The sequence below is a fragment of the Brassica oleracea genome, chromosome C4 (assembly GCF_000695525.1).
Source record: "Brassica oleracea var. oleracea cultivar TO1000 chromosome C4, BOL, whole genome shotgun sequence".
In the NCBI taxonomy this organism is placed as follows: Eukaryota; Viridiplantae; Streptophyta; class Magnoliopsida; order Brassicales; family Brassicaceae; genus Brassica; species Brassica oleracea.
The window spans coordinates 23,053,268-23,067,328 of record NC_027751.1 but is presented as its reverse complement, the minus strand read 5'-3'; positions in this window follow the sequence as shown (position 1 = coordinate 23,067,328).

The window sequence follows — 14,061 nt, the reverse complement described above, 5'->3', positions numbered from 1 at the left end:
CGCTGAAGAGTTGATCCGTCCATGTCTAATTGGAATGGCAGGAGGTGACTTTGCTCTTAATATTTGGGCCTTTTCTGATGGGGTACATTTGTTAAGAATTATAATACACGAAAGAGTAAAAGAGTAGCTGACGTGTAAGTTTGGTTGGAAGAATATTTGTGCCTATGTGGCATAGCTTAGGAGCTTTCAAATTAGTTTCTTTTATATAGTAAGATTTTATTTATCTACGTTATATAGTAATAGACTAATAGTATATTTTCTCTTATGTCTTAAGGGTTTAACCTAATTCCTTGTTATATATTAGTTTCTAGTCATTAGTTTTAATAAATAAATTTAATGATTTAACTGATGATTTTTCATTAGCAATATATTTGTAGTTTTTTGGTATCATTATTTCTAATATGTAAATTGTTGATAATATAGATGATTATTGGTTATTGTTAACCGGTAAATTTGCCAAATATGACTCAAAACTTGATTTCAACCCCAAAAGTATACTCAAACTTGAATCAAATGCAAAAGTAGCCCAAAAGGCTAGTGAAATTATAACCAGCCCTTTATGACCAAACACAAAACCAGAATGCATTTTTACGAATATAACCATGTAAAGTCTTCTGAGGTTTTGTAAGTCTTCGAGGTTTGTAAGTCTTCCCGAAGACTTCCAAGAAGTGTTCTCATATAGTAGATCTTAAAAATAATTTATAAATTTTATAAAAATATTTTGATGGGGAAAAAATTGAAATCATGTAATTATAAACATTTATAAATGATATAAATTAAGATCTAGTAAAATTAAATTGTTTTCAACATAGATGAGTGAATGTAGTGTGTCATGGTATTCTTTGGTTAAGAGTTTGGTAACATATGTTGTAGTATTGTATGTATTCTTAGGGTTAGATTTTGGATGCTTAATTTTTTTTCGAAATATAAAATTTTGACTTATATGTGTTTAGTTTTGTGTATATTAAACACTTTTAAAGTTGATTTTAAGTTTTATGAAGTGTTTGTATTTAGTTAGTTTGTTATTTTGAGTTTAGGTTTTAGGTGATTTAAGTCTTCCAGCAAATAATGTACTAGAAGACTTCCCGCGGAAGTCTTCCAGGTGAAAAGTGAATTTAGGGTCTATAAGACTTTCGCTTGTAAGTCTTCTAGGATGTATTCGGGAAGTTTTCTGGGCGAATAGTAAATTCCGCAAGTAAGTCTTCTAGGAAGTATTCTATTAGAAAACATACTTGAAAGTTCTATCAATGGAAAATATTTAACATTATTAGAATTTTTGTCTCGCTATATAAAGATAATTTACACATTCTAAAACTCTCTCAAATGACTGCAACAAAAATGTAATGTTTCTCATTCTAAAACTCTCCAACTTTTCTCTAATCTCTTTAAACTTAAAAACACTAAACTTATCAGTTTATCATTTTTATCTCATGCCTTTCTCAGTGATTTATTTTTGTTTTTGCAAGTTTTTCATTACATGGTTCTAATCTTCCACTCCTTTAAATGAAACCTATAAATCATATTTTTTTTTTCATTTGATAATCTCTTGTTGCTTAAAGCTTTTACCTTTTGAAAAATCTTTTTTTTTTGTTTAGTTCTTATCTTATTTTTGAAGCTTTTGGCATCTGCACCATCTCAGGATTTAGAATTCACGTTTTGAAGCTTTTCAATGTTTTGAACACATTTGAATGCTTTTGGATATGCAAAATTTTCAGATCTGAGACAGATTTGGAAGACTTCCAGAAAAGTCTTCTCGGAACTCTTCTAACATTTAATGCACTAGAATACTTCCTGAAAATCTCCTGGTGGAGTCTTCTCCCATGTCTCTCTTTCATAACAGATCTAAGCGGTTTGGTAAGTCTTCACGTCTGATTTTTCTTCATTTGGTAACTTTTTGTTGCTTAGAACTCTTACCTTTTGAAAGCTCCTTTTTTTTTGCTTAAATCTCTTACCTTATTTTGAAGCTTTTCTCTATTTCAAAGTCATGTGAATGCTTTTTAATATGCATGATTTTTCAGATCTGAGCCAATCTCGAAAGATTTCCAGGGAAGTTTTCTAGGAAGTTTTCTAACATATAATGCGCTTGAAAACTTCGAGGAAGTCTTCTTCCATGTCATGTGGAGTCCAAGCTTTTCTTTGTGGAAGAATGATCTATAATAGTTTTGTTTAAGGTTTGTTTTTGATTTGTAGGTGTATTCTTTTAGTTGTGAATTCTTTTGTAAATTTTCAAACATATTAATTATATTTTTTGGTAAATATGTTCATCTATACAATATTATCTTGCCAAAAATAGTTGACATTATTGAAGTTATTGATAAAACTTCAATAATAAAACACAAGATCACAAAAAACTAGTCAAATTTACTACAACTAAGGGAGAAAACTTCTCAAAAAAACTTAGTCAAATTCAAAAAAGTTCTGACATTACATAAGTTCAAATATATAACAGTTTCGCTAGAAGTCTTCTAGGAAGTCTTCCGAAATACTTAAATTTCAAACATATAACAGTTTCACTAGAATTCTTCTGGTGGAAGACTTACATGGAAGTCTTTTACAAAGAGACAAATTTCTAACAAAATTAGGTCAATTGCAAAACTAACATGCTTATCCGAGAAGGATTACGTGTAAGTCTTCTCTGGTATTTTAGAGATTTTTTTGTTAACAAAGAAAAATTGCAAGACTTCCCTAGAAGTCTTCTCTAGAAAAACAAACATAAAATTAATTGCAAAGCTAACCTCCTTATTGATTAGAAAACTTATGTATAAGTCTTCTCGTTGTAGAAAACTTACACGGTAGTCTTCTAGCTAACAGATCTGGGAAAAAAAAAATTCAAAACTCATTTTTAAATCAAATGAGGTTCATTCTTAGCTTCTCAAATCACACGTCACTTCTTAATGAAAGTTATTCACTCGTTCTTGACCAAGAATCATGAAATTGAGTAACTCTAGTAAGCTTATAAATTTTGAAATAAAAAATTTTGGATTTTGGGATGAAATAAAAGAGGAAGTGAAAGGGAAATGGTTTGTGTGTGTAAGAAATAAGAATATGAAGATGTTGATATGAATATCCTCTGTGCGACCTTCAGCATATTCTGACAAGCCTAGAGCAATTGATTCCATAAGACCATCATGCCTAATCTATATCTTATCAAACCGAAATTGCCCTATCCTCCTAGGAACTTTATCTTCTAGATAAGCCACTATTGGGCCATTGTCAGACCCTACCATTCCTAGGTATTCTGTGTAAAAGCATGGAAAGAAAGTAAGTCAATCTTCGTTTGCTAGAGCCCGATCGAGACGACATCTGATCATCACTGCCCCTTTCCCTCTTCTTCCTTGCCATGATATTTTGTTTCCCCGAGCCGGAAATTCTAATAAACAAGTATTTTTTTATCATGTTTCTGAAAGGAATAAAAGAATCCGCACTCCTCAAAGGTCCGCCCTCTTTTTCATGATTTTTCTATATGGGATATATACTATTTTAGTCCCCGTATATATAAAATAATATTATCTCTGACAAAAAAAAATCATTGAGCTATATGCTAAATCATCTTATCGTCACTCAAATGTAATTCTAAGAGCAAATGATGATGAAATTGAAGATTAAAAAGGATTGTATGTAATTTTTATAACAATATCCTATGTGCGACCTTCAGTATATTCTGACAAGCTAAGAGCAATTGATTCCATAAGACCATCCTGCCGTATCTATCTCTTATCAAGCCGAAATTGCCCTTTTCCTCCTAGGAACCTTATCTTCTAGATAAGCCACTATTGGGCCAGGGTCAGACCCTACCATCCCTAGGTATTCTGTGTAAGAGCATGGAAAGAAAGTAAGTCAATCTTCGTTTGCTAGAGCACGATTGAGACGACATCTGATCATCACTGCCCCTTTCCCTCTCCCTCTTCTTCCTTGCCATGACATTTTGTTTCCCCGAGCCGGAAATTCTAATAAACCAGTATTTTTTATCATGTTTCTGAAAGGAATAAAAGAATCCGCACTCCTCAAAAGTCCGCCCTCTTTTTCATGATTTTTCTATATGGTATATATACTATTTTAGTCCCCAATATATATAAAATAATTATATCTCTCACAAAAAAAAATCATTGTGCTATATGTTAAATCATCTTATCGTCACTCAAATGTAATTCTAAGAGCAAATGATGATGAAATAGAAGATTAAATTTTTATAACAATATCCTATGTGCCACTTTCACTATATTCTGACAAGCCTAGAGCAATTGATTTCATAAGACCATCCTGCCTAATCTATTTCTTATCAAGACGAAATTGCCTTTTTCTCCTATTAACTTTATCTTCTAGATAAGTCACTATTGGGCCATGGTCAGACCCTGCCATCCCTAGGTATTATGTGTAAGAGCATGGAAAGAAAGTAAGTAAATCTTCGTTTGCTAGAGCACGATCGAGACGACATCTAATCATCATTGCCCCTTTCTCTCTTCTTCTTTGCCATGACATTTTGTTTCCCCGAGCCGGAAATTCTAATAAACCAGTATTTCTTTATTATGAAAGGAATAAAAGAATCTGCACTCCTCAAAGTTCCGCCCTTTTTTCATGATTTTTCTATATGGGATATATACTATTTTAGTTCCCAGTATATATAAAATAATCATATCTCTGACAAAAAAAAAATCACTGAGTTATATGCTAAATCATTTTATCGTCAATCAAATGTAATTCTAAGAGCAAATGATGATGAAATAGAAGATTAAATTTTTATAACAATATCCTATGTGCCACTTTCACTATATTCTGACAAGCCTAGAGCAATTGATTTCATAAGACCATCCTGCCTAATCTATTTCTTATCAAGACGAAATTGCCTTTTTCTCCTATTAACTTTATCTTCTAGATAAGTCACTATTGGGCCATGGTCAGACCCTGCCATCCCTAGGTATTATGTGTAAGAGCATGGAAAGAAAGTAAGTAAATCTTCGTTTGCTAGAGCACGATCGAGACGACATCTAATCATCATTGCCCCTTTCTCTCTTCTTCTTTGCCATGACATTTTGTTTCCCCGAGCCGGAAATTCTAATAAACCAGTATTTCTTTATTATGAAAGGAATAAAAGAATCTGCACTCCTCAAAGTTCCGCCCTTTTTTCATGATTTTTCTATATGGGATATATACTATTTTAGTTCCCAGTATATATAAAATAATCATATCTCTGACAAAAAAAAAATCACTGAGTTATATGCTAAATCATTTTATCGTCAATCAAATGTAATTCTAAGAGCAAATGATGATGAAATAGAAGATTAAATTTTTATAACAATATCCTATGTGCCACTTTCACTATATTCTGACAAGCCTAGAGCAATTGATTTCATAAGACCATCCTGCCTAATCTATTTCTTATCAAGACGAAATTGCCTTTTTCTCCTATTAACTTTATCTTCTAGATAAGTCACTATTGGGCCATGGTCAGACCCTGCCATCCCTAGGTATTATGTGTAAGAGCATGGAAAGAAAGTAAGTAAATCTTCGTTTGCTAGAGCACGATCGAGACGACATCTAATCATCATTGCCCCTTTCTCTCTTCTTCTTTGCCATGACATTTTGTTTCCCCGAGCCGGAAATTCTAATAAACCAGTATTTCTTTATTATGAAAGGAATAAAAGAATCTGCACTCCTCAAAGGGTGAATCACCTAGCTGAAGAAACCATCCACTAGTGGACCGCCGTGTTAATGGACAGCCTGCCCTATCCGAGTCACACCAAGCCACCAACGAGAGCTCTACATTCGCATTGAGAAGAATACCTTGGCCGGGATTTCCTTTCAAGTACCTCACTACCCGTAAGGCTGCTTCCCAGTGTGCTTGCTTTGGTTTCTTCATAAACTGTGAAAACACATGTACAGAATATGGCAAATCAGGTCTAGTAACAGCCAGATAAATCAACCTTCCCACAAGCCGACGATAGCCAGCAACATTCTCCAAGTCCGCCCCATCATCTACCGCCAGCTTTTGATTCTGCTCCAAAGGGAACGCGACCGGTTTAGCAGCGGAAAGACCAGTGTCCATTAGAATATCAATCACATACTTCCTCTGGCACATATAAATTCCTCTCGGACTCCTAGCCACTTCAATACCCAAAAAATATTTCAGCAATCCCAAATCCTTCATTCGGAAACATTTACTCAAGTCGTCCTTGAAGGTAGTAATAATCGCCAAAGAAGAACCCGAAATAATCAAATCATCGACGTATACCAAAACATGCAGACGCTCACCACTGTTCTCCAGTCCAAAGAAAGAATAATCAGAGACTGACTGAGTAAATCCATAGTCACGTAGAGCAGTACTCAGCTTTGCAAACCAGAAGCGTGGTGACTGTTTAAGACCATATATCGATTTGCGTAACCGACATACCTTAGTAGCATCCGAACCTATAAAGCCTGGTGGTAATCTCATATACACCTCCTCGTGTAAATCATCATGAAGGAATGCATTATGTACGTCCATCTGATGAACTTCCCAGTTCCGAGCCACAGAAACTTCAAGAAAAGAGCAAACCGTTGTCATTTTAGCTACTGGAGCAAAAGTCTCATCATAGTCACTGCCTTCCACCTGCCTATTGCCACACGCCACAAGACGAGCTTTATAACATTCCAGAGTTCCATCAGCTCGAAGCTTCACCGTAAATACCCATTTGCAAGCTCTCGTTTACCTTTTGGTAGTGTCTCCACCGTCCAAGTTTCATTCTCTTCCAGTGCATCAATCTCAAACCGCACAGCATCACGCCAAACTTTTAACATGACAGCCTCAGCATAATTCTTAGGAATCGTATATGACATCAACTCAACATGATAAGCTTTATGTGAATCAGAAAACCGTTCAAAGTCCACCGTAAATGACAACGAATTTGGAGCTGGTGACACCTCATGCATTGGATTAATGGTATGAAGAACATAATCTTGGAGCTTCGTGGGACGTCTCTTCTCACGTTGCCCTCTACCCAGTGTAATCACATCTGTATTAACCATATCTGGTGAGACCGGAGCTTCTCGTTGTAGAGAAGTAGGAGGTGGTACTGATGAAGACACTGACCCTGAAGCAACAAGTGTAGGATCAATATCTGGAACACAAGACGAAATGATAGGTAAATCTGATCCAGCCATGTGAGTCTCCATCTCCTCTTGAAATACAGGGATGTCATCCTCCTCTACCTCAGTCAAACCGTCCTCTGTATCAGGGTCGGATATGAGTATATCTGGTGATGCAGGTTCTGGGAATGACTCACTAGACTCCTCAGAAACGACTCCATGACTTTCCATATGCAGCAGCGGATTATCATCAACGTCATGCACTGTAGGTTCCATCTCAGATGGAAGCTGTTGTAAACCAAGATCAGTACCAGTCGATATAACCTGAGCAAAAGGAAATTCTGCCTTAGCAAAAACAACATCTCTGGAAGAAAATATCTTTTCAGTTTCAGGGTTTTATATACGCCAACTTTTCTTTCCAGATGGGTACCCAATAAACACACCTTTCACACTTCGAGATGCAAACTTATCACCCATACGTTTTTGATTGTGAGAATAGCATAAACAACCAAATACTTGTAAGTGTGAGAGAGTTGGTGGTCTATTATATAACCTTTCGAATGGAGTCTTCCCATTAAGAATAGGTGTCGGCGTCCTATTAATAATATAAGCTGCAGTCATAACACATTCTCCCCAAAACTCCATAAAGAGAAGCTTGAAACCGCAGAGCGCGTGCCACATTAAGTACGTGTCTATGCTTACGCTCAACACGACCATTCTGTTGTGGTGTACCCACACACGACGTCTCATGTATGATCCCCTTTCCTCGAAAATACGAAGTCATACACATGAACTCAGTACCATTATCACTTCTGATACACTTCAGCGATGTACTAAACTGTTTTTCAACATAAGCAATGAAGTCTTTTAGCGTCGCAGAGACACCTTGCTTAGTCGGCAACAAATACAACCAGACACTCCGAGAAAACTCATCGATAAGAGTAAGAATGTAACTGGCTCCACAATGAGCCTTTGTTCTGTAAGGACCCCATAGATCACAATGCACCATCTCAAATAAGGTAGTTGTTTTATTAGAACTTGTAGGAAAAAGACTCCTTGCTTGTTTTGATTTTACACAAATCTCACAAACTTTATTCTGAAAACTCTTATCATGAGACAAATTTGAAATAGATAAACGATCTAAAACTCCATGAGAGGGATGTCCAAGACGCTGATGCCACACTTCTACAGACGCCTTATCTGTTCGAGTCATCGCTCCAGCAAACTCCATCCCTCGCAGAAAATACAGTCCAGACAACTGTTCAGCCACTCCAGTCAGCATCTTGGTAATGCAGTCCTGTATCAAGCACAACCGATCAGTAGTCTGCATAATACATCTCTTCTCCTTAGTTAATTGTGAAACAGAAATCAAATGGCATTGCAGTCCACCACAAACAGAACATTCAGAATCGTAAGCAACGGACTCAAAACAACCGTTCCTTGCTGTGTAGCAAGTGTAACTCTCCCATCAGGTAACTTAACTTGCAAAGGAATCACTTCTCGAATATCAGAGATAAAACCAAGAGTGCCAGTCATATGATTCGTTGCGCCTGAATCAATAATCCAAGAAGATAAGAAAGACATACAAGTTAGCTTCTCATCCTGTGGTTTGCGTTCATTCAGACGAGTCACTAAAGACTTCCACTGCTCGTCTGTTAACCCAGTGAGGCCAGCTCGATCACTCGCTGTAACTGCATGAGCCGATATCTCCTGATGTACCAAACCTCCAGTAGACACCACATTAGCTCGCGCAGCAGGTCTCTCCTTCTGCGAACCACGGCCTCTTCCAGTCTGTGGTCAAGATGTTTGCTTACCACGTTGTAGCTCTCCCCACCACTCAGGATAGCCCAACGTGCGGAAACAGTTGGAGGCTAGATGTTCATTACGTCCACAACTTGAGCAGTGTTGTTTCATTCTTTCTTCCTTAGTAAGGTACGTCTGTTGAGAAGAACCTGATCCTGCAGAGTGACCAGAATTCCCTGAACCAGTTGAGTACTGTCCAGTTCGAACAGCATGTGCAGAGTTCTCGTATTTCTCATCCATAATTCGATATGTCTTCTTCGAGTCTTCATCTTGAAGTAAGACAATGTATGCTTCATCAAGTGATGGAAGCGGGTCTCGAGAGAGCAGGTTTGACTTCACTGCTCCATGTATCGCCTCATCAATCCCAGTCAAGAACTCGTGTAACTTATCTTCTTGACGTTCACGTTCCATCACGATCCCAATAGGGCAACCACAGCTCTTGGACTGCCTGAACTCGGCAAGAGATGTCCACAGATGCATCAATTTTCCATAGTATTCTTCAACTGATTGTCCCTGTTGTCTGCAGGTTGCAATTTCAGTTTTGATTCTCTGAACTCTCTGTCCATTCTTCACAGAGTATCGGCGTCGTATATGCTCCCAATACTCACTTGCCACATCGAAATTGGAGAGCGTTGATCTAATACTCTCTGAAATCGTGAGCCTCATCCAAGACATAACTAACGCATTGTTAGTCCATCAATCCTCCAAATCTCCCGAATCCTCGCTTGGTTTTGGAATCGTGCCATCCACGAAACCAAACTTCTTTCGAGCCCTAAGAGCCATCTTCAAGTTTCCAGACCACTCACTGTAATTGGATCCTTTTAATAGTGGTTGAGAGATCAACGATCCCGGATTATCACTAGAGGATAGATCATATGGTGATATGGTCTGTCGTTTAATCTCAACCCGTGGATTCATCTCTACCGTCGTCTCCTTAGTCTTCGAAGTCACAGATTATTCGACCCCTTTCTCGCCATCCTTCTCCATCGCGTATCAAGGAAAAGAAAGAACTGTGTATTATGAAGTATAATGAAGAAACAAGTATAAGTTCGAGAACACGATCAAAGTATAGGATCAATGCTCTGAAACCATGTTAAGAAAGTTTGTGTATAATGGTTTCTCTTATCTTATTCATATGTGCCGTCAACCCCTTATATACAATACTATCTCCTACAAATGTTTAACCTAACGTTAAAGTAAAAGACTAATATGGACAAATACACTTAAGGAAAGTTTCATATAAATAATCTCCCAATAGATTAATCATAATTACTTAATAAAGAACAAATGATTAGGAAAAAAGAACAACAATTAAGATTTTCATAACTAGACAAAATACTGAGCATTGAGAGGGATGGGTAAGGGGACAGCGTTGGCTGGTGAAGACTGAAAAGACGGTATCATGAAATTTCACGTGTAAACGATAGCTATTTTCTAATTATTGTTTTTAGTAAGACAGCTAACCAAAACAAATTTCAAATGAACGTTATCTTTGTGATGGAAACCTACCTCCATTCGTGTTCGTCATCCAGAAAAACAAAACGTGGAGAATTAGTATACAAGGCCGCAGCGACCAACTTTTTGGTAATCCGAATCGTCTAGATTCAAAGATCATGTCTGTTGGACAAATTATGTAAAATATTTCATATTCGTACACATACATAACTTATCTGGATGGTAGATGTTAAACACGGAGTGTTTAGCATCTTTCTAAACCGTCGTATTACTCGACCATGTCTGTTGGACATACCTACTATTTAGATAAGGGTAAACTCAAGTCTCTGTATTATTATTTTTTTTTTTTTGAACTTAAGTCTTTGTATTATTGGATCGAACTATTTTCAAAATGCAATTTTGGTTGTTTTGGCTTCTATGTTTTCCATATATTACCATTAAATCATAGAAAATATTGTCATGACTTACTGACTTTGGGTAAATTTAAGAGTTAAATAACCCATTTGAGTCGCTCATCTATATTAGTGCATGTTGAACCTAACATATATATATAGGACCGATTACATATTCTATTGTTCTAAATTATTATTATTATTTTATTAAATTATGAAATAATTAAAAATAAATTGTAAGGAATATTCTGTTTGCATTGCAACATATATAATGGGGGTTATTGGTTCAGATTTCTCTCCCAAATTTAGGTTATCCGATTGCAGTGTTCAAATACAACCCACCAGCACCGTTCACGCACAGCGTTTATTTGTTTTCTAACCCATTGAGTTACGAAAAATGCGATGTGAAGAAAGGAAATATGATAGCATCACCGAAGCAAGGTGCTGGGAATGGTTTTGAACTTGTTCTTTACAAAAATGAAGCCTTACTATATTTCATGTGGCGAGCATGACGGTGCTCACTGCAGCAATGGCACCATGAAGTTCACCGTCATGCCTATCCTCCCCCGTTGGTAATTGTTTAGGTATTAAAAGCCAACTCCAACGTCAAAAGTATGAAAAATTAGATTCTCATTTTGTTGTTGTGTCGTCAATAAAACAGATTACCATTATTCACATTTGTTGGGAGTTGTTTGTGGTTTTGCTTTGTCTTTTTATTTATGAGATCACCACTGTTTATGTATACCATATTTTCTACGGGAAAAACTAATGGCAGGATTGGGTGTTTTTATTCAAAAATGACAAAAAATTGAGCGAACGAAAAAATGTATTAATAGAATTGAAAATTCAAATTTACGGGAGATTGTAATGTAAATTCAAAGGGCCAATATTTTCATACCAAACGCACACCCACAGTTGAACCGGTTTACCCAGTTACCCATATATAATCTGGTTGTATAATTTGGCTAGTGCGCACATCCACACATGCTGGTATAATCATGTTATAAATATTTATCAATACACACAACATCGATTTTTTTTGTCATGAACTTAAAACAGATTCATATTGACTCTGTAAACCACACTGGTAATTTCACATCTATGTGAATGACGAAAGACTGTTGTTCCTGACACTTCGTGTTAGACTATACGCCCTTGTGTTTTGCGTTCGTGGTACATGATTGATCTCTGAGCTGAGGAAACTTTCTTGTAGGATCTTGATATCTTCCAAATAACTTGTAAAAGCGGGTCATTCTTCTGGTTCCGAAACCATCTTCACAATTGAGAACAATCCGTTGCAAATGTGACCCGAATCTGACGTAAATTTCTCATACACTTCATTGCCCAAAGTAGAGCTTCCACCTCCGAATGAAGCGGGGATAGACTAGCCCTGAAATTTCTTGCCTCCATCAAACCCTGAAAGCCTTCTAGCGTACTATACCAACCTTCTGAAAACAGCCAATTATCTTTCCATGAACCATCTGTAAAACACCAACGCCCTGGAATAGATGGTAAGTTGAAAGCCTCAAGAGGTTGTGTCGTCCTCTGTGTGTTCACCACATCTGCTTCAGGCCAAAGTGTTGATTATGTTTCGTCAATTTGAGTGTTTCCCTAGGATCAATATCCATATTACTAAATACCTTGTTATTCTTTCCTTTCCAAATATACCATAAGATCTATGCAAATTGAAGATCATCCATTTTCAGGTGAACTCTCCAGAATAAGTGATCCATATTCGTGAAGAGAGAACTAAAGGGAAAATGGCTGGATTTGATGGGATCTGTGAGAGTTGACGCGCTGGAGGACATTCAAAGAAAACATGGTTTATCGATTCTTCTGAAGCTCCACATCTGGCACAACATATATCTCCTTGTAGTCCTCTTACTTGCAGATTTTTCGTAACTGCTATACACCCTGACACCAATTGCCATAAGAAATGCATCTTTGGTGTACCGTACTTTCCAGAAGAATCCTTTCAATATATCAACTGTAGGTCCGAACACTACTGGTGGTTTTTTCTTATCTAGATAAACCCGTTCTACTTGGTATCCTGATTTACCTGTGTATTTTTCATTGTTTGTGAAATGCCATCCATCCCTATCCATCATATGAGTTTTACTCAATGGAATGCTTTCCATGATTTTTTCATCATGAGGATCCACTAAAGCCTGAATTACCTGTGAGTTCCAAGTTCGCGATTATGAATCAATGAGAGATTCAACTTTAAGGTCCGGGTAAATGTTATGTTGGTTTTTGTTTTCTGGTCTCGGGCGAGTGGTTAGGAGCCATGGATCGTTCCATACAGAGATAGATGATCCTGATCCCATCATTTTGATTAGTCGTTTGCTAACCAGATATCTTGCAGAGACAATACCCCGCCAGCCATATGATGGAGAATATGATCTGATCGGTTCCAGGGGTGAAGCGTTCCTATAGTTCTTTAAAAACTCGTGAGAATAAGGTATTTGGTTTTTCAATCAGGCGCCATAACTGTTTACCAAGCATCACCGTGTCAAAATCAGTGAGATCTTTAAAACCTAAACCTCCTTCATCCTTATTTATACATATTTTATCCCATGATTTCCAGTGCATGTCTTTTGTACTACCACTTGGACTCCACCAGAATTGTGCAACCGCACTCGTCATTTTCTTTGTAGTTGCCTTTGGTAAACGATAACAAGATCACATGATTTGGTAAGTCTGTAATCACTAACTTAATAATCACTTACTTTCCTCCTTTAGTGAAGAACTTAAACGTCCAACCATTAACTCTGCTGTTTAAACGTTCCTGAATAAAACCAAAAATTTGTATCTTGGACCCTCCAAGATTCTCTGGTAGTCCCATGTAAGATCTTATTCCTTCTACATTTTGTATTCCCAAGATATCCCATAGTTCATGTCTGCTGGATTCCTCAATCTTATGTCCAAATTGAATCGAAGACTTTTGAAAATTTATTTGTTTGCTTGATACCGCCTCATTGTTGGGGTCAAAATCTGTCACGACGGAATCGATGTCCGAAAGTCCTTAGAAAAACCGAATCTCGGTCAAAACTTCAAAAGCCGAGAAAACGAACAGCTGAAACGGATCGCCTGGCGAGCTCGGCCGCGACACGAGCCAGCTCGCCCGGCGACCACAGCCGTGTTGAGGGTCGAGTCGCCGGCGAGCTCGGCCGTGACACGGGCCAGCTCGCCCGGCGAGCACGGCCGTGTTGCCGGTCGACTCGCCGGCGAGCTCGGCCGCGACACGAGCCAGCTCGCCCGGCGAGCACGGACGTGTTGCCGGTCGACTCGCCGGCGAGCTCGGCCGTGACATGGGCCAGCTCGCCCGGCGAGCATGACCGTGTTGCCG